The following is a 22066-nucleotide window of genomic DNA, read 5'->3' on the forward strand; positions in this document are numbered from 1 at the left end:
ACACGCAGTAATCACTGTGGTAGTGTACTGTACGTGCTTGTTAACACAAACAGGCAGGCGTGGCAAACAGTGAATCATGTGGCTTACTTCGGTTTGATAAGCATGCATACACACATTCAGTTACTTTTTACTCAAATATTTGCACGAAGAAGATACATAACCAAACTGAGTTTAATGTGATACGTTTTTTGGCACCCTGACAAGTTTGTTGCTGTACTGCAGTTCGTGTCCTGGGATTTAAACACTTTTTGTGTTGTTTGTTAAACAACAAAACGTGCAGTCAGCGGAATTTTGTGGCGTTAAAAAAGACAACTTGTCACCAAGACATGTCAGAGAAGAATAGCCGGAAGCAACTAATTTCTGTCAACCTATCAAATCTTTAAGTAGGAGAGGGCGCAAGGTATTATGATCAACACCACACAGGGCATCACTACATGGATTCATTCAATACATTTAAACATGGCATCATCCAATGTTCACATTTCTGTCAATGTAAGCACATTTGCAAATATTTAATAGGAGAATGCACATGTGCGTATTAAACACACTTTTGTCTTGAACGTCATACAAAATACAATTTTCTTGATTGAATTACTCAACTTAATATCAAGTTGATATCTATTTAATGCTGTGCTGCCACATCATGTGACTCACAGTATGATTATCCTAGAGATTTGCATTGAAAAGTCAAAATAATGATTATGTTTTTATTGAGCTTTTACTTAAGGTCACTCACTTTCCAAAGGGGGAGCCTCATGCTGTCGCTGCTCGCTCTACAGGGGGAGGTGAAGCCATTAGTTTTAATCAAACGTCAGTCTAATTGAGAGGCCTCCCATCTTCATAAACATAATTAGTAGAAATGTCAGACTCGACGTGTGCTCCCCCCTCCTGTAGACCCGACCCATGAACAGCAATAAAGCACGAGGCTGGACATGTATCTCTATCATAGGGCAGAGCCCCCATTTACTGAACAATTAGTCAGCATTACCCTCAGAGTGCCTCCATAACAGGATTACACGCTTTGAGTTACTCTCAATCGGCCCTGTTGAACTTTTATGGACCGGTCATTTGAGTTACAGAGTAATGGAGCGGATATGGGAGAATAAGTATAATATCTTCTAAAGAAGGTTTAATGTTCTTTCTGAAAATTGACATGAACATAATTACACTTAAACTCCTTTATGTAATGGTCAGGATTAAATATTATCTGATATTATTAATTGATATGATGTATGTAAATACAGTTCCTGTGATGAAATAAATAGAGTAGTCTGCTGGGATGCATTGAGATATTCAATATATAAATACATTTGAATATATAATGGTAATAGCAATGGCCAGCCTTAATGCATACAGGTCAGCCACTGCCCAGTGTGTCTGTTTAATGTTATTGATGTTTATTTATGAGCATCTGTACTTAAAAAGGAGTAACTGAAATCGAATTTAAACATATTATTTATACTACTCCACCACTGTATATTTGGGAATTCACAGGCTATACAGTATATTGTAGTACAATGTGCATATTTTTTAGTTGTTTTTATTGATTAATTGGACATATTACTTGAACTTCTTATAAACATATCTTTAATTAATTCAATAGTTTATTGCATTGTTTCTTTAACTACTTTTATTTGTATACATTTGTTTTCTTTTTTCTGACATTTGACATACATATTGTTTTATTTATTATATATTTTTTATTTTAATCGCTTTAATTCTAACTTCATAGAAAAAATTGTAGTACTTCTACTTGTTATCTTTAATATGTATTTTATTTTATTCTAAAATCGGAAACAAAACCTAATTTACACTGGAATATATCAAGTTGTTTTTTAATTTCGGAAAGTGAAACTAACTAATTTTTTACATCCAAGTGGATTAAATAATGTAGTGGAATAAAAGCAAATATGTTTCTCTGAAAAATGGTAAAAGCACAAAGTAACACACTAGAAAGGCTCAAGTAAAGTACCCCAGTAGCCAAGTAAGCAATGAAGCCAAAGTGAAATAAAGACTTCCTACAGTGTCCCAGAGTCTCCTCAGCTGCGAGACATGCGTCCCTGTCTCTGAGTGTTGAGTGATGGCTCTCTGCGGCTGTAGCAGTGTCAGGAGGATGGATGAGGTGCAGAGAGTGACTGACAGATACCAGCAGCAGCCAACACACAGCCAGGATATCTCTAAAAAGCTGAGAGTAATTGAATAATAAGCAGGATGCAGGCAGCTTTCAGTGGACGCCTACAGTATATCACTAAGAAACAGAGAGGCTCTATCCTACCAACATCGTCTCTTTTGTCACTCAAAAGAAGGTAAAGGATTTTATTAGAGATATGTTAACGAATTGAGTCAGAACTGTGGCCACACAATAGCTCTCATTTTATCACACCCACTAAATGAAGCAGTGCAATATCGAAATTGCAATATTTGGTAAATGCGAAGTCCTGAAAAAAAGTTAAGAAAAGGGTTTTATATATGTTTCAATAACATTTTTCTCTTTTTATTTTGTGAATCATAAAGCAATTGCAATATCAGTCAAACATAATACCAACTATGTGCTTTAATGTGCACCATGTGATTATCATGCCACATTTGTTATCCATACTGAGAGAGCACAATGACAGCTGTCATGAACATGGCTTTTAATCAGTTAAATACTTGACAATTTTCTTGCACCAACAATCCCACCAAATCACACGGGTGCTAATAAACGGAGTGGATTGTTATGGATCTGTCATATTCCCCGGTACAAGCGTTCATTTGGTGCGACCCACGCTCAGGATATCAAGAAATCAATATTGCTTCCCCGTGTCTGTGGCTGCGCTAGGTGGGCCTAATTGAAATGTATGAGGGAGCCTGCTAAATGATCTGTGCAGGCGAGGGAGCTGGAGTGATTGCAAACATATGGAACGGTTCCTTAGACAAGAGCAACATTTGTACAATGCTGAGCGAGGAACAGACAGAGGCACAGAGAGGACGAGAGGACAGGAAAGAAGAAGGATGATTTGTAATGTTCCTGCAAGTGAACTCAGGAGAGATATTTCACGAGGGTTTGACAGCGTTTCATTTGAATGCTTGAGTTAGCTAGAGAGAGAGGATGATGTGGGTGTTTGCACATTTTAGCACTGAGCATCCATTGTTGTCAGCCCAGACCTGTTGGTTTTGTCAGATTTGAGTGACAAATATTTATTTCCTCGGTTCCTTCTTTCCTCCTCTTGTTCCCCCCCTTCAACCATCCATCCATCTCTCTTACCGTGTCCCTCTCCCTCTAATAAGCTATTGACATTTTGCTTAGTAATGACTGCAAGAGTAATGGGTCCTGCATGGTTTAGAATGAGCAATGAGTAAAAGTGGCATTTTCCTAACCTCCACAACAGGTGGACATCCAGACTTAATCAATTCCAATTGGTTGTTTTAATTGTGCTATCTCTGCTGGCTACAGTGTACCAGAACCTGTGCACTGAGCTGGCTCTCCACCCTGCCAGCACTCAGTGATGCAGGGATTAGTCAGGACCATTTTTGCTCCAACGTGTCCAACACAAGTGAGTCACGTCTTACACAGTAAAGCACACAACATGCCTACAGACGTCATGCGGCTTTATACTATGATATGCTAAGCAAACACAATGTCAATTTCCTTTCATAAATTTGATTCAGGATGTGCTTTCTTTTCTAGTTCAAACATGAGTGGCGAAAGAACAATTTGACTTCAAGTTGGCCGGTCAGCCCTTCACAAACGTTAGGTTATTGTGTGCTTACTTCACTTCACAACGAGCAGGGAAGGGATTATTTATTGAGAGCCAGTAGCCATAATGTTTATTCAACAACATAGCTTGAGGCGGAAAATAGAGACACGCAGTGACGGCATGAGGTTCATGAGCAAGTGTCAAGTGTGCTGATATACCTCTTTAGTTATCTACACCTTGCACATTGCAAATGGAAATACATATGGATGTTTAAGAGTTCATGTTCAAGTGTGCAGCTTAAGAGGTGAGCTTTTACTCTTACCTGCATTTTGACAGAAAGGAGAGGTCAAATCATTTTGAGGATTTTGTCCTCTACAACAACACAGGCATCATTAACACAAAAGATAGTAGGGTTGACATTTTGCCACTTTTCTGCCAAAGACCAAACCTTTCACTAGCATGTGAGCCTTTTAAGCAGATGCCTTGGCACAAGGATGGCACAAAAAAGCATCTATTATTCATCGAGTCAATGTATCGACACAGGCAGCTCTGGTAAACAGCGAGGTAAGGTCAGGACAGAGAAATCCAAGAGATGGAATCGAGGGGCAACATACTGTAGTTAGAAAGAGAAATAAAAAGTCGGACAGGAAATTAAAGGTCTTGTTTGCTTTACATTTTCAAATGTTTGGCATAAGATCTGTGCAGCTTTTATAAAAGCAGGAACTTATTTATAAGATGACATCCACAGAGAGTTGAGTGACAGCCAGAATTGATTTGGCAGAGGTTGGATTTCCTTTAGATGCACTAATGCAGGAGGGTTGTATTTCCTACTTCAAATCTTCCTCATTCACCCTGCCTCTACAGACTGGTAAGTGTTTGTAAGCAGCCAAGTGTGTACAGATGTGGTAATCCATTTGTTTAAATACATCTGACATGTTCATTAAGCTGCTAAGCCACACACACTCACATTCTTCCCTTTTCGCTCTCAGTCCTTCTACCAAAAGCTGCTTTTTCTTACCGCATTGAGACGGTAATTACCATGCAGTCATATGAGAGGATGGCAAGCAGAAACACAGCGCTGTCTGTGGCTGCCTGCCAGCCCAGCTACTTACACTGTGCAGCACACAGCGCCCAGACACTACAGGCCAGAGCCGGCTGCACATAACTCGGGCATCCTGAGCTAATAAAGACGGTCTCTGGCTGAGCGCTATAGCATGTCGGAATCTTTGACAGAAGATATGTTTGTTGGGGGGTCACCACAAACAACAAATCCAGAGCCAAAACAGAACAAATATTTCAAAATAAAACAAAGACATGACAAAAGCTATTGAGTTTCACTAAGAGATGATAAAACATTTATCCTCTGATAAACACAGCCCAGAGCATGATGCACACCGAGTCAGAGGAATCAGACAGGCCTCGCAGCAGACTGTGCCATTTTCATGAATTCTGAAAGGAAAATGAAAGGTTCTCCACCAGCTTTCCACTCCAGGAGCGTCAGAGATCCTCGCCTGTTTGCCCGCCTGCCTTTCAGGCACGTCGCTGCCAACTTGGCACATTACCCGGCTCTACACTGGTGTCGGCACTAAGCCATCTCTGCCAGCTCCATGATTTCCATGATCTGGGTCGGCACGAGTATTACACAGCCACCTGGAAAGAGGCGAACACCTGGACGCAGCTTAACGCCAGGCTCAGCCGTAATGCAGCTCCGTGCTCTGCTAGTACATACAGACCCCTTCTCCCCCTCTCATATGGTGCACACAAGTGATTAGGCATTGTTTAGGCACACAGTAAAAAAAACAATTTGCAAAATCAAACTGCATTCAGTGTTCAACCTGCTGAAAATAACGGCTGCTAACAAATAATGAAATGTTCGACAGCAGCACAGCAGGTAATACTATCTGCAAAATGAGTAAACTGATAACCAGTGCATTGTACAGCAGGTTAGCATGGGGAGGAATCCTTTGTGTAGCAGGGACAAATAGGTGTTATTGCCTCTTTACTTCTAAAATCAAGGCACACACTGTAGCTATTGTCCCACTTGGATTCATGCGAGGTAAAGAGAAAAAGTTTTCCAAAGCTAGCAGGACTTACAGTGCCTCACTTTTCCTCTCTAAAGGATCCTTTCTCTTATTCAACCTGTCAAAACTAAACTGCTGTATATTATGTGGCCTTTAATAGCCTAATGTAACCTAAGAAAGAGTGTGAGATGCTTCTTGTTCTTTCTTTCTTCTCTATTGAGTTTGCTTCTTCTATTTCTCCCTGTGTATAAATCACCCGGCTTTTATTCTGCACTCAAAGTGCCATGAAAGCCAGTTGTGTCCTCGCCAATTTTCATGACAGCATTGTCATCCCACATTGTGCCAAAGCAGTCTTCCTGACCTCTGTCGTTAAATTTCAGTTCCCCACTTATATGGCCTCTCTTGTCGATTATTATTTTTGCAGAGGCTTAACCTGTGTTCCCTTGCTTGACTCATACTGGGAGGAGCAATTTGCAGCATCATCCCAATAAATCTGACTCATTAATCCCCTTTTCTTATGCCATGGGATCCTCGGTATAATATTACTGCATACAACTGCGTTCCTGCTGGGCAATTTCATCTCAGTTGTCTTCAGTAAGTATGTAAATAAAATGTGAATTAACATGACTGATTGATCACATGCTATCAGTTAACATTAAATGGTTATCTCATGTCCACTTTCTATCTATTGTAAAAGTTAAAATCCTCAGAAACATACAAACACAAGACAGGTGTTGCCCTCCATTGGAGCATACTTTATTTATTTGACACAATTCACTGAAAAAAAACCCTTTTGCCTTCTTTGAAAAACGAGAATGCATTAAAAGTGTTTCCCCTTCAGTGAGTTCAAAAGTCACAACTCACAAACAGTGGGATGTAAACTCACGCCTCAGAGAGCCTGAGGAGGTAGAGCGTCTGACTTTTTGTGATCCTGACAATGGATCTGGCCGGGGGCCTTCAAATCCAGACAGCTCAAACAGAGGTATTCAGCCTCTCCTCCCAAATAATCACAGCCATTGTGATGGTAGGAACACAGAATGGATGCAGATTGAAATGCAGATTGAACACAGATGTTCAGGTGTGATAGTGACGGTCACAGGAGAGTGGCAGAACATTCGACACAATAGCAACAACACGGAAAGGTCACAGCAGCAAAGAATGTCGATAAAAAACAACAACAAATGGGGCGGGCTGGAGTTAACCATAGCTCAGTATTTCTGCTAATTACCAGTCCTGTGGGTGGTTGTTAGTGGGGAATGTCCTGCTTATGTGTGCTTATGTAAGCAATCAATGGCTTTAATTAGACTATTAGGTGGGATTGGGTCCCAGCAGACTACCTCCGAGCCTTAAGCTGCAGTATTGTTTGCCTTCCTGATCTCTCATGTGCAGCACATTGGGATGTTGGAGTATTATGACAGTTGTTACCATGGTTGGCTGTTTGTTCAGACTTGGATTGGAAACTATGTCTGACCTTGTGATGCGTCTTTGGTAGATTTGTAGCCATGTTAGCTGGTCTGACATGGCATTGCTGATATGTGTTCTTCCTATTTTTAAGTTTATCCAGAGTGGATGTATTGCAAAGAAGTTTTTGACATTCTCTGCCCCCAAGAAAAACTAAGCAAACTGATTTTGGTGATTCTCTAAGTGTTCATCTTTCAACACAATGACACCTTTACTTGCATGGATTGCCATCACATTTATTTCAAATGTATCTAAAATCTAAATTCCCAATTACTTTGACCCACTGAATATCCATCTGTTACCTCAATTTTATGTCAGCACACATTTACTGTAAGTGATGAACCTTTACTGTGTATTTTCAGATTTAGCAACATTTTCAATTGTAAATTCTCAAAATTTTACTCAACCCCCTAAATGTCTTTTTGAGATGCTGTGCAAGGCAGCTTTGGCTATTTCCCTGACCCTTTTGCCGTAGCCTTGTACAGTATATCCAATAACACAGCATTTACTGAGCAAACATGCTGAAGAAACACTATGGCGCTTACCCATCTTCAGATTCAATATTTCACATCAGGCACATTCTCTGACCCCTCAGAACTGAAACGCTGTGAAATAGGAAACCCTAATGCTGGTATTATTTTCTGAAGGCTTTTATCTTGAATTTTTTACCAGGGTGACATTAAGAGGGGTTGGCTTTTATCCAGGAGGGAGAAACAGAGACGTAAATATATATATATATATATATATATATATATATATAGAGAGAGAGAGAGAGATGGATATACAGGATAGGTAATGAAGGAGCCTAGAGGAGGGAGAGGAGGAGACAGGAGGAGACATAAGCGCATAAAGAGACAGAGAAAGATCCAGTTGAAGGAGCAAATTAGAGAGCAGTCAGAGCTGGGAGGTGGAGGGGAGCGCTGTTAAAACATCATGCATGTTTAAGCATGAGCTAAATGCCCGAGGATGTGGGTACCATTGCCCGGTCGCAGAAAAGACATGCTTCTCATTAGTGATCGAGGAAGTGAAGTCAGTTCTCTGGGGACTGAAAATGTACACACATACAGTATGATTAAAAAAAACACAGAAGAACTATTTAAATCACTTCAGATCATTTCCTAATCATCAAGGACACACACTGCTAATAACTGCTTTTCTAATTCAACTATTTTCCAACATTTTTAGTCCAGATTTACCAACGATTGCATGGACTGTCAGTTTAGAGAGGCTGAAACATTCTGACATTTAGATGGCAATTATTTCTCCGTTGACTAATTGTTGCAGCTCCAATTGTCACCGTGAGTGTATCATGCTGACGTTAGTATGCACATGTACAGCCTGACAGATACTGCTGCCTTATTGTATTTTTTGCCTATTTGCGAGGAAAAAACACACACCCACCCACCCACCCACCCACCCACACACACACACACACACACACACACACACACACACACACACACACACACACACACACACACACACACACACACACACACACACACACACACACACACACACACACACACACACACACACACCTCATCTCACCAGGGAAAATAGAGCTGAACAGATGGCATCAAAATGATTGAACCCACCTACAATGGTTCCTGCAACTTCCCTACATTTTCACCCCACCCTCCCTTAATTTTCTGACTGCTTCTCTCCCTCCACCCTCCTATTTCTACACCCCTCGTCTGCATGCATCGCCACAGCCTCTTCAATGCCATCCAGCCTGCAAGTTTGTGCCAAAGAGGCTGAGTATCACTGGAAGCCCTGTGGAGCTGCACAAAGTCAGCCAAGAGGAGCGGGTGGAGGAAAGAGGAAGGTGTTTTCTCCTGCCAATTTAAACTCTTACTCTCATTTTAGCTACGATGTCTGCAAACTGAACCATTTTGAATAGCTGAAACGTACACATCCTCAAACAAATATGCAAGATTCTTTGCCCCTCAAGTAGCCACCCTATTCCTCTTCTTTCTGTCTTCTCACCTCCGTCAGCCTCTCCTCCTCGGCCCACCTTACATATTCATCACACCTCCCCAACTCAGGGCCCTGTTGCTGAGCACCAGTCATGTAAATGAGATAGTTAGCAGATCAAAAAAGCATGGAGAGGTATTTTTAATAGCAGGAGAAGTGTTGATTAGTGTCAGAGAAGAAGAGACGAGACAACATGCGCGAGCCTCTATTACACCTCGACACTTTGAGGCATATGCTGAAGTGTGAGTGTGTTGACGTGTGTGTGTAAGTATAGATGTGAGGAGAAGACAAAGCAAGGAAATGTGTGTGTATGTGTGTGGACTGGTATGCATTTAGAGTACACCTACAGGCATTGAGAGGCATCTATGTGTGTGTGTCATGAAAGTGTGTGTAGCTTCCCCGCGTAGGATCATCGATCATCGTTAATGCATAATACATAGCCCCATATTTTCGACTATAACAGCAATAATGTTGGCGCTGTGAGTTTATGAAGACGGGATCAGGTGTGGGAGAAAGTGATTAGGCATAAACACTGCAACTGATATTGCTTTATTGTGGGAAATAACTGGCATGAAGACGATCGCCAGCAACGACGTTAATCACTGCTGTGTGTGTGTCGGCCGTTATGGAGGAGTCACAGGCATAACGACATGTCCTGGCAAACTAAAATGACTCTCAAATCAGGCTAATTGTCTGACGATGACCCATAAAAGTTCCAAATGCTCCACTATATGACGAAGATCTGGCTTCGGGTTTGTTTATTGTATGTGCAATTTATGTCAAAAATTGAGATTTATGAGTATAATCGGGCAGCCGTCTTCATCTATAGTCATTTTGGAGCTAATTGCATTTGAGCTTGACAGTGAGCATTGTGTGTAGCATTTTTAATTATACCTCTAAGGGCTTGTTTTTTAAAATTGTATTAGCATCATGGTTACATCATTCTTGCCATTTATTTTCCCAAGTTCCATCCAGAGCAAGATGAGATAGTGGTCTTTATCTTTAATCTCAATTTGATTGCAGCCTTTAGATAAGGTCGAGGAATAAATAAATAGCAGTTTAAATCTGGCATATCAGCGGCTCTTCATTCAGTGTCCGGGGGCTTGCCCGCATGCTTCTGCCCGTGTCTGAATTTCATCTTCCCGTTGTCCCCAGCTGCCTCCCTCTCTCCCTGTCTCCCCCTGCTCACAGATGGCAGAGGGGTCGGAGCACTTTAATGAATTTCCAAAAGAAGCAGCATTGGCAATATTAAAAGGAGCTCAAAAACGTAAACGCGTCTGACACTCGGAATTGCACGCAGGCGCACAGTGATATGGCGATGCACACATAAAGGCAAAGCATCCAATCACATGAGAGGATGCACACACACACACACCATTATTACTTTCCCCACAAACCAATAACCTCCACAAACACATATCACATCCTACACACCGGTGGGCACTCTTAATTAACTCCATTAGAATGACAGACACCCGCTGTAAGGTCAAAGGTCAGTTTTAATGATGAGCCTACATATGGCAGCCACCGTGTTGCCTTGCAAGAGATACGAGCTCCACTTCTGCTGATCCATCTGTCCCGTGGTAATGACTGCACCTGGCCTCACACGGGCCAGTGCACACAGGTACAGCGCTCAGAACAAGCTGCACACAGAGAGAAACACAATTAAAAAGCAATGAGCACGCTCACGGCCACATTGTTTACTAATTATGCCTAATTATCTGTTTGAATCAGAGATTTAAATGATTCCTTTGCACGTGCAGTCAGCGTGAGAGTTTGCGATGAATGCCTCTGATCCTGACTCGATGAGTTTCATTTGGAAATGCAGTCAATTGTCAGGCGTGTCCTCATGACCTGTGTTAATGGTTTTCTTTTAGCGAGAGGCCAATGTTTAGGAACCTGATTAGGGAGTTAAGAGTGAAGTGTCAAACATCATTAAAGCCTCTCTGCTCACACCAGAGCCTGGAGCAACTTCTCCAATCCAGGCTGTTTTTAGCTGGCCTTCATCACACCAGTCGACATACGACTGCCTGTAGGGCCGGTGTGTGGGGGGGGCTCTCTTCAGAAGTAGCTGATATGAAGGGCCTGGGCTCCCATAGGCATCAAGGCTATTTCCTCTCCCTTTTTTGTATTTCTTCCTTTCTATTCTGTCCTTCTGGCTACTTCTCTCCAGGCAAAAGAAAATGTCTTTACCCCACCTCTGTGTAGCTGAACTCAGGGTCAGAACTCAGCATCAAGCCCACAGGCCTCTCATTTCCACAACTTCTGATCTCCACAAGTTCTGATCACAAATCAAGGTCTGCCAGGCAGAATTCTTTTATAAAGCAGCATTTCAAAAAGTCCCTTAAATCTGCTCAGTGATTTTTTTTTTATCACAGGACAGTGGACAAGGCCCCTGGGAGGATACATCAGACCACGGCTGCATTATATTAATCTTTCATCTTCCCTAAAACCAAAATAAAACCTATCTATATTATAGCTTAGCAGATGGCATTAGAGCAGATTCTATTCAGTTACCTTAATGACAAACATGCTAACATTGCAATTGTTTGAGTAGAATACATTTAGAAATGATTTGATGAACATAATCCTGGTCTGCCATCATCTAATTTAAATCCGACCTGAGGGGAAAAAGAAAAGGAGCGTTTTGCAGTTTGAGAGATAGAGCATGATGGTGTTACACTGCTGTTTCTAACAGGAGACAGCTGCAGCACCAACAGAACATCTGTTAACACACGCCTTCCTCCTCCTGTACTGTCATGCCTGAGCGGCCTTCACACCGGACAGCAGAGTCTGACAAATGCCTGATAAAGTTTGGAGTTTCTATATCTGTGCTCATCAGGCTGTCACTCACTAAATATTTCACACCTCGACTTGAAGAGAGATTAAAAACAAGTGAGCAATATTTTTTCTTCAGCTCAAAGACGGCCTTAGTTAGGGAGCCAATCTGGCTTCTTGTGTGACTTGCGTAAACTTCCAGATACTTCCGCAGGCTGTGTGAGCCCAGGCCATCTGTAGCCTCCATCAGTGCCTCTAATTCTTTGTTGTAACAGAAAAAAAAAGAAGAAGTAATGTTTATGTCAGCTCAGATGGAGGAGTGCAAACTCTCTCAGTATCATTGATCACATACAGCTCTGTCTTCTCTTCTGCCTCACACCTCCTCTCTGAATTCAGGCCTTTTTGCAGCTAGCTGGAGTTTGACCAGCCAGAACCATTTGGTCCCATTATGTGCTTCTGTAAGACAAAACACACTAAAACAGCTGCTCCCATTCCACACTGGTGAGTAGGTTAAACGGTAACACGAGGGACAGGGCCTTTCTACTCGTGGTCTAAATTGACAGACAACAGGCGCTGGAGGTTTCTCTGCTCCTTCTCGGGCTGCCTTCCAGCTCCACTGCTTTTGATTTCCAATTAGAGAACACTCAGTCCTGCAGCCATTTTAGAGACCGAGCTATAACTCTCTCTTTCTGTGTCTGAGTAGCTTCCCTGACATTCCAACTGATTTAAGAATGGCTGACCCACTGTGTAACTTGAAATGAATCTGTAAAGAGCCCAGCATTTCTGGCAGAGAGAGAATAAATGTTCATTATATCAGCTTCAGGTGAGTGCATGTGTACTTATGATTGTGCCATCTTGGCTTTACGCTAATATTTCTGGATGTTTCTTTTTGCACTACCACACCTTTAGAATGAGCAGCAAAATATACAAGCTCCTCTTTAAACAAGGATTATTTAGCGTACAATTACATATTACTGTTTTTTACAGGGGACAACACACTTCAATTAAAACATTCACAGGGTGCTCAATACCCATTAAATGCATGTTGCTGTAAGATCAGTTATAAATCACCTGTTTAATTGCATTGACATGAACATTAGGATCAAACCATAAATGTATGTTGGAGTTCATTATCCCATTACAACAGAGAAACAGTACCTGGCAAAAGGTACTTTTAGATAAAGAAGGAAAATACATTTATAATGAAAGAAAAGATAAAAGCTGCATGAGGTAATTCTCTCTGTGATATATGGTTGTGCATTTTAGTTTTGGAAACAAGTACAGCAAACAAAATCTCATAAATAAAATATTCTTGCGAAAAAATACATATAAAGCAGAATAAAAGTGATTACTCTCCTCTCAGGAGTTGGAAATGGGAGAGTCTAAAACAAAAAAAGGTCTAGAAGGGTGTTGACAGAATAATTTAGTGGATTGTGAAACCCTCTCAGATATACGGTGGTCATTTGTGAAATAAGATATTGTGGTTATCATGTGGACGTGATAGGCCAGATCAAAAGATAGTTCACTTTTATTCAGGTAATTGTCTTTTTTCTATATTATAATGCCCTCCAATTATTTACTTATTACCTAATTGTCTGTAACTTTAAAGGAAATAACAGCTTCCCCCAAAAAATCCAATATTTGAGTTAAAAAAAAGGAGCACAAGCAATGTAACGAAAATCATTTCGATGTATCAGTAGGTGCGGCTGCAGTTGTCTGTGTGACCAAACAAAGCCCACTCTGTTAAGATGGTGTTGTCCCGGCTGACTGTTATGTGATGAACGAGGAAAGTCAAGAGCGGCTGTGTCAAAAAGAAACTCCCTGGAGGAAACTGATGTCCTTGTCCAAGAGCCGCAAAGTCTCAGAGGACTCAATACAAAGCCCAAAATATCCCACCAAGGGCAGCTGATGTCTCTCTACGTTTAATCCACATTTCTGTACAAAGCGAAATGTCTGCTGCCATGTTTTCTCTACACATCAATAGCTCTTTGGTGGAACGATATTGTGTACATGCTGTAAATACCAAATGTGCTTGTGCAGAAAACAAGATGCGCTGCTGACTAAAAACTTGTGCAATTTGTTTATAGATGTGTCACAGACTGGGTAGCAATCAGTGTCATAGTATGGTAACATATATTTTAAGTTAATGTGATCTCTTTTTGATATAGTAAATGGGTACATGTTCAGCTTGTGATAGCATTTCATTAACAGAAATCTTTCAACTTCTTCCACCTATTTTGGCACAAGAGATGTAATGGTGACCAATGGCAGTATCAAGGGGAAATTGCCTAATAAAATTGTCACATTGCATTCAAGAAAGAAATCTGGAAGCATGCTCAGAGGGTTCATGTTGTGGCTGCCAGTTACTCATCCTGGCAAAGCTTTTTCTGCCTTATAACTGTGGCTAGTCAAAACAAAACTTAACAAAATTGAGTCCCTGCCTTCACTAAAGCCCATGTCTGAGCAGTGATGTGCTCACTATGCTGCATCACAGAGGCTTTTTGTAATTCCCCCAGCACTGACCACTCTAAACATCCAAAAATCCCTCTTGTCAGTATAGAAAAAGACAACATGAGAAGCAGACTTTTCTTTGCCTTGTCAAAAGTTTCCATATCGTGTTGTGGGTTCTACGCAGCATAACTAAGACCCTGCAAGAAGCTTATCTGCTTAAAACAGGAGGGCGAGAGAGGGTGAAAAAAGTGTCTCCGTCTTCCGTCTCTTTCCTGGTTCACAGGCTGGCTTTATTGAAGCCACCAGAGCTTTGGTTTCTCCCTCTCCACCATCCTTGCCAGTCTAATCCATGTAGGCCCACACTACCTCTACTGCGTTTGCTTCTAAATTTGCACCATAGGACTTTGGAAAAGTCAATAATCTTCACTGCACTGCCAAAAATGTCCTCTATTAAACACAAAATGTGATTAAAGAAAAATATGAATTTTCAGATTTAGAATAGATGGTTTGCCCAGCTGTAGAGGCATCCACCGTGCTACTCTGGTATTTACACTAACGGCAGAATGATTTTGAAATGTTGCCACATCCCACTCATTGCCTCTCCATTTTTATTGTTGTCTCATCGCCGTCCCTTCAAGTGTCTCTCACACTGTCTACCAAACAGTAATGCTAATGTCACTGAAAGCCCAGGTGCTTCTAGTGGCTCTTGAAGTCTGACATCAGTCCCTGCCATCCCCTCCCCTGGGTCCAATTTTCCCTGCATGAAGCTTCAAGGTCCTCAGCTGAGCGCCGTGTTTAGCAACAACAGTAGCAGCGAGAGTGAATGTGTGTCAGACAGAATGGTAATGAGCGTCCCAGAGATTGAACCCCAGTCCCCCCCCCCCCCCTTCCTGAGAATAGATTTGTTCTCACGCAGAAAAAAGATATTGAAATCACATTTTCCCATCGTTGATCCCTTTGGGATTTGTTGCATGCATACCAAAAATGTAAATGAATGCAGGTGGGAAAGACATCATTGGTTATATATCATATTACTGGCAAATTCTGCTTAGCAACACAACTAGACTGAACTTGTAAGCAACTCTGATTTAGTCCTGAGTCTACTCTTTTCCTCGCACTACACACAGTTTTTGTCAGTTCACTCTATTCCCTTGTTTTATTGCACATTTACAAGAACGCAAATCTGTACTTTGGAAGAGTATATTCGTAGAGGGACCACTTTAATTGTAAAAAAGGGCATGCCATAACAAAAATCCGGGATATATTTCTTAGGCTTATAGAGTTTGTATAGATGCAAGGGGGTTCAGGTATTTTAATACCTTTGATCAAATGTTTAGACATATGACTGTCAGTAGAAATGGGTAGAAATGTAGCATACTGCTTCATTGTCTGTGTGCCCTAGGGTCTTTGCTTGTAGTGCGGGACATTTTATTTTGGACGTCAGCTGTCAAACTAACAAGCTTGTGGAGATTTAGCAAAGGTCATACGCACAGGGTGAAAGATATCTGAGGGCTACAAAGAAATATGGAGGGGGGGTGGACCACCTTGCAGGATGTTTGTGTGCACATTTGTTTGTTCTGTGGTTGTGTTACACTGGTGCGAAAGAGAAAAAAGGCTTGTCGGTAATAGATTAGGTTTCTGCTTACATCCTCTCTAAAATCGTGAAACCCTGACAAATATTAATGCAAGTTGTGCAAACTTTGGATCCTCTGGGGAAACTATCTCAGACGTTTCATGTTCCTCGATTAATAAATGATGTCCCGCTCCTGACAGGGACTATTCTTAACCCCCTCTCGGTACAATGCTGGTGCACCATCATTTTTCAGGGCAGATTGTGACAGCCTGCATTGAAGTTTAGCTTGCTGTACATTGTAATTTGCTGACGTTTCTCTTCTCTGTTTCTCTCACCCTTTCTCCCCATTTTCCCCAATGGCCCACTTACAGATGTGACCAACTATTCCACACTAGGTAAGACTCAATTCATTTTTCATTGCACCGTTCTCAAGAGTGAGAGTTTGAGTTGTCATGTGTTGTGGAGTGATGTGAATACATAAATATGGAAGAGGGGGGGGTGGGGGAGGGGGCAGGATGATGCTGTTTGCTCAGTAAGGTATGCAATGCTCTGCAGTCCTTACACACCCCATTTCCACATTTGTGCATGGGAATACACAGTGGTATCTCTTTTTTCCTGGCAAGAGGTTTGTGTGCACTGTGCCTTCAATTTTATTCAAATGAGAATCAAATGGCCCAGATTGTTCAAAGAATACGCCGGCAGTGTTGACTTAAACAATCATAGCATGGATGGTGTGTGTTTCGGACTGTGCAAGGTGTGCGGAAATATCTTACACATTCATCTTCGAACTCCACACGTCATCACCGACACTGTGCATGTCCTGTTCTCAGGGGTTAACTCTTCCTCTCAGGGACTTTTTCTAATATTTTGCTCACTTTATGGATGATATGGGAGATGTAAGGCATTTGCATACCCACATTTCAGTCCTGAATCAAAACATTTTCAAGGTCTGAATCAAGATTCAAACATGGAAAACAGGCTACAAAAAGACAGGATGAAATAAGTAACCTACAGTGCACTCGTGCAGTCTTCTATTATTACGGAAATAATGGCACCTTTAAACGTAAGCCATGAAACATTAAAGATACAATGCCTCACAGCAGTTATCAACATTCAATCCTTGAATAGAAACTTTTATCCAGGAAGGAAGCTGATGAGGTGTGGACTTTTGGCCACTTGTCAAATGGCAGCAATCAAGTTTCCAGGTAATTGCGGTTAACTGCTACAGCTTGAGGAACTGGACTATGCAAGCAGACAATGGAGTGTATCAGCATGGAGACGTCTTACAGCTGACTGGACTGGGAAAAAAATGGACTTTAAAACAACCCCAGCTGTTAAATGACAAGAGGAGGGCAGCATCTTATGCTTTGTCAGACAGTTGTGAGAGAAACTCAGTGGGACGTAGGAGTGTGATGGAGGTCAACTGCATGATTGACTCCACAATAGCAGGGCCTCAGACCGGGACAGCAGGAGCTTTCAACACTACCCATGGCTCCAAGCATCTGCTCATGAGGGGAAATCAATCATCTCAAATACAAGGTGGGGCCAGAGACATGGACAAACCTGTAAACCTTTATGTTACTCTTACTGGGATTTGTATCAGAAAGTTGTCCTCAATGCACTTGACTTTTCCTACTCGGACAGTTCTTGGAGGCTGCCACCTCATTGTGTAATTGAAAAGCCAGTGCCATGTCACTACACTCGCACAGTTTGGCTGCCCGGCAGAGCATCTGCAAGCAGTTCTGGTCCGGCTCTCAACTCTTTGAGGCAGGCACTGGCTGACTGTTTGGAAACAGAAAACCCCTGGCTAGCTGAGAATAATAAGTACCCATGGGAAGCTGCCAGATGGACATTTACTGTGAGCCTAGCTGGAGAGGGAGAAATCTGTCAAACATCACACTAGGCATCTGTGGGGGAGCAAAGCAGGTTCACGTCCACCATGCCGGATAAGAGGAGTGCTCTTTGTCAAGACTAAAAGCTGTTATATTTTTAACACATCCAGTTGATGCATTCAAGGTCAACAGTTTGCGTCACTTTAAAGCCACCTGTTACAGTGAATGCTTTTTCAAATGTCCCGAAAATGGAGGCTTTAAAGATGTTTATCATACGGCTATTGTATCTGCAGTCACTAAGTGCTGAGAAATAGCTTCCTTAATTTTATTTAAACATAATTCCTTTTTCAGTAGCCATTAATAGACAGTATTTCTGTAGTTCCAATATGAGAAAAAACATTAAGATACCTCCTTCTGCAAAGTGTATCAAAATCTTCCTTACATTTTGGTACAGTTTTGTCTGATCCTTAATGCAATAATAAGGCAAAAGCATGCTTCTTGAAGCCCAGTAGAGTGCCCATTATTATTTTTTTGTTCATACGTTCTTCAATACCATGCTAAAGGCGAGGAATTACAATTGGCTCATTATGCTCTCGGAAGCTCAAGGGCTTCAGAGCCGGTGAGGAGAGGAAGAGTAAGAGAAACAGAGCACAAAGGGTTCATCCCGGTATCCTCGGCAGTGAAATAGGACCTTGGTTCTCTTAGACAAGCTGTGCACCATTTTTTTTTATTGCATTATGTCTGGCAGCCCTGCTCTCAGACAGGAACTGAGCCACACTTGATCAGCGATATGACACTGGCACAGAAGCGAGTGATTGCTGGCTGCTCAGTTAAGCAAACAGCATTATGTTGTTCAAGTCTAAAAGTAGATCTGTGCTTGGGAAAAATTACAAAAGGCCAACCCGGACAGAATCCAAAAGCAGTGGTAGCTTTGTAATACTCCGCAGTGAATTCCTCTATAATGGTTTATTTATTTCTCAAAGGCTAAGGACAATGCTATTCAGGGATCATATCACTCTTTCAATTCTCCATCTGTGTTTCTCATGCCCCAACACACTGGTGGTTCATTACAAATATCAAGCTTGATTTGAACAATAGGGTTTTAATTATTCTGTACATCATATATACTGTTGGTTTGTGTATGAGAGAGTAAGTCAAAGCTGTATAGGGCAGAATATATGTTTAATAAAAATCTTCAGTTCACAGCGCTCATAGGAAAGCTTGTATGGAGAGTGAGTGAGCAGTCATAACCCCGACCCATTAGAGAGCAGCCATAGCTCGTTCTTGGGGTGGGTTTTAATGTTGCCGCTTTCTTTCTTTTAGCTGTGCCCTCTGAGTAACGGGCCATTTCGCTAATGGTGAGTTTCTCAAGCGTGTCAAAAGCCTCTTGGCATTATAAAAAGCTCTTGAGGGAGCTTAAAGTTGCTGTATGTTGATTCTTTCATTTTTCTTTTAAAAAGCCTGGCTACTGCAGGGTAAGTTGTTAATAAGAAATGTGACTGATAGCTTGTTAGCGTGGCTTTGCATACATTCTGCAGTAATTAGAAATGAGTGACAGATTCACCAAGTGTTCACTTTTACAGACGCCTCTGAGAAATCTGCTCTTATTGCATGATGTGAGCAGAGTGTGAAAAATCAGAGAGTCCTCGCCTCTGATTTTTTGATAGGCAATTCACCGTAATCACTCATCCTGCAACTATTCATACAATGCACATGCAGACACGTTAAGGATGTTGTGCGGCAGTGATTTAGGCAGACACACCATGCAGAGTCGTGTACACTTGCACGCCCCCATCCTTGCAAGTAAAGAGCTGCTGCTGTTAGGAACAGATGGCTTATATTTAACTTTATCAGCGGCGGCGGTGTCACCAGCAAACGCGATAAGTTGCTCCAGTGCCTGGGGAGAGCGGCATCCATCAGTAGCTAACAGCATATGGTGAAGGCACATTAAGGTGTCCTCTCCCTCTTTCCTGCTTTCCTGTTCTATGAGTGGGTCTGCAGCCAAGCATCAGAGGCTTACTTCACAGGACTGTGTGTGTGTGTGTGTGTGTGTGTGTGTGTGTACGCCTAGGGGATGTGGGCACCCAATTTGAGATCTTGTACAGCCTGTTTGATCTGTTTTATGTGATTTCAAAGTCATTTATATATTATTAAGTATGGCTACAATTACAATTCTATGTTTGCTTTTTTGGCTGTTTCTATCTTTATTATCATCATGAACAAAGAAGTTGCCAGTAAAATAAAGTCAGCCAAAATGCCTGTGTCAAGAGGGTTTTTCCTGTCTCTCCTAATCATATGAATCTCATTTGCCATCTGAAACTGAACTACACAGGTAAGGCTCATATTCCCACATTGGAAAGAAAGCGTGTTTAGCAGAGTGTTGCATAAAGCTGCATGTCAATCAAAGCCTCGTTTACTTGAGAGATGGCTCAGTGTTCCATGGACCAACATGACAGCACGATGTTGGACACGAATCAGACAGACATAAAATCTGATCTGCACCACCAGCGTGGATGGGAAAGAACACACTTGCAAAAGAAGAAGTGCTAATGATGAAAAGCTTCTCTCCTGAGGCGAAAACTGATTGTTTCATATTGGTATGTTTCAGCCCTTAACACACTTTACTTAGTTTATTATGCACATCAAAGCGCTGAGTGACAGCCTAATTGCATATGTCCTCAGGACTAGTGACACCTTGCCTCAAGGCCAGTGCCTTTTCCTTCAGCAATAACTTGTGTTATTGCACCCTTCTTTTTAAATTCCCTCTCTCTCGCTCAGTTTTTACACCACTTTTCTGCTAAATTTCAACCCTTGTGTAAAACCTCAGCTATGTCACAGCATGCATTCCACCCGAACCCCTCCAGCCTTCTCTCTCCTCTTTTGTTATTCCTGTGTTGACGTCTCTTTAATAAGCGCTGTTAATTAGCCTGCTTTTCAAAAATATAATTTTCTCTTGTGTCATCAGGATTTGGTCATTAAATGAACAAAGGCAGTCAAACGACTGACACAATAGGCTGAGCTGATTAAGGTTGCAGCCATAACAAAACTTGGAGGAGAAACAATCAGTGAATCTGCTTTATCCACATCAGCCGATCATTTCAGACAGTTGGGAAATTTGTGCTAAAACAGCTTTCCAAAGAGCAGAATTGTGCTGTTTATGATGTGCAAAGGGTTTCAAGTCAAACCTGATAAGCTTTACAATAACCTTTTTTCTCCTTATATGCCAAGTAAGTAAAAAAGTTCCATATTTGGCTGAATTGTACATCAGCATAACCGAGCAAAAAATGTATATATTTATATTTTAATCTTGTATCATAAGTATCAAACTGGTAATCAAGCAACATCCTTGAGCAAATGTAGTTAGTTACTTTCTCCCAGAGCTTTAACACTACCACCTCTTATATTATTACCAATAAAATCACATAAAGTCTCCTTTCACACAGCATCTGGCCAAATTGGCTGCATGCGTGCTGGATTCATGCTGGCAGAACATTTGAGAGTGATGAAGACCGCTGGATAGAGTCCAAGGCCTTGCCCCTCTGAAGGTGAAAGGTCAGAGGTCAAGGGGTGGCATACCCATCTGCTGCCTGGCACTGATACACAGTGCAGGCTGGCTGTGTGTAATATGGTGCATGTTTCGTGGGAGTCTGAGCAGAGACATGCTGCTTGGATCTACACTCCACATCTACATCATAGCACAGCATGCCAACAGATTATGTCATGATTTAATTTACAATAATGCAAAATAAAAAATGGATCCAATGCAAATACAAATGCTTAAAGGGTTTGTTGAATTTAAGTTTAAACTCTCATTAAAGAGTCTGTGTTCTGTAATTTGGGGTTCACCATTTCCTGTAGTGTGTTCTATAGGACACATTATATAAATAATTTAATTCATTTAACTGATCTTAGAGTAAATGTATCTCTTTTAGATCCATTATTAAACTAAAAGAAAATGTGCCCTTGACCTGAATTTAAAGACCACTTTCAGAGGTTCATTCGCATCTCTCTAAAGATAAGTCCAAAAGCCATGCAATCTGACCAGAGTCACATTCAAAGTCAAAGTCCACTTTATTGTCAAAGTTTCCACATGTGTTATACATACAGAACACTGAAATACCGTTTCTGGCAGTCCCACAGTGCAAATATAAAAGAACATACAACATAAAAAGATAAGAGCGTAGAAAAAAAAGGGGGGGTAAAAAGGGCTATACAAAAAAAACAACTAAGTAATATACACATATGTTAGACATTCAGCAAGTCATCTTAACTCGTGTTAATGACCTTTAACAG

At 41.4% G+C, this 22066-nt stretch overlaps 1 protein-coding gene and 1 long non-coding RNA gene across 2 annotated transcripts in view; one reads left to right on the plus strand and one right to left on the minus strand.

Annotated features, from left to right (window-relative positions):
* LOC134875715 (uncharacterized) overlaps positions 1 to 22066 on the minus strand; it is a 373215-nt gene that overhangs the window by 143938 nt on the left and 207211 nt on the right. The window lies entirely within an intron of this gene.
* The window catches only part of LOC134875714 (receptor-type tyrosine-protein phosphatase delta-like), a 305785-nt gene that overhangs the window by 65450 nt on the left and 218269 nt on the right, over positions 1 to 22066 (plus strand). The window contains 1 exon segment of the mRNA XM_063900319.1: positions 16313 to 16336. The gene's annotated coding sequence lies outside the window, so the exon portion shown is untranslated.

Source organism: Eleginops maclovinus, chromosome 14 (assembly GCF_036324505.1).
Source record: "Eleginops maclovinus isolate JMC-PN-2008 ecotype Puerto Natales chromosome 14, JC_Emac_rtc_rv5, whole genome shotgun sequence".
Lineage (NCBI taxonomy): Eukaryota > Metazoa > Chordata > Actinopteri > Perciformes > Eleginopidae > Eleginops > Eleginops maclovinus.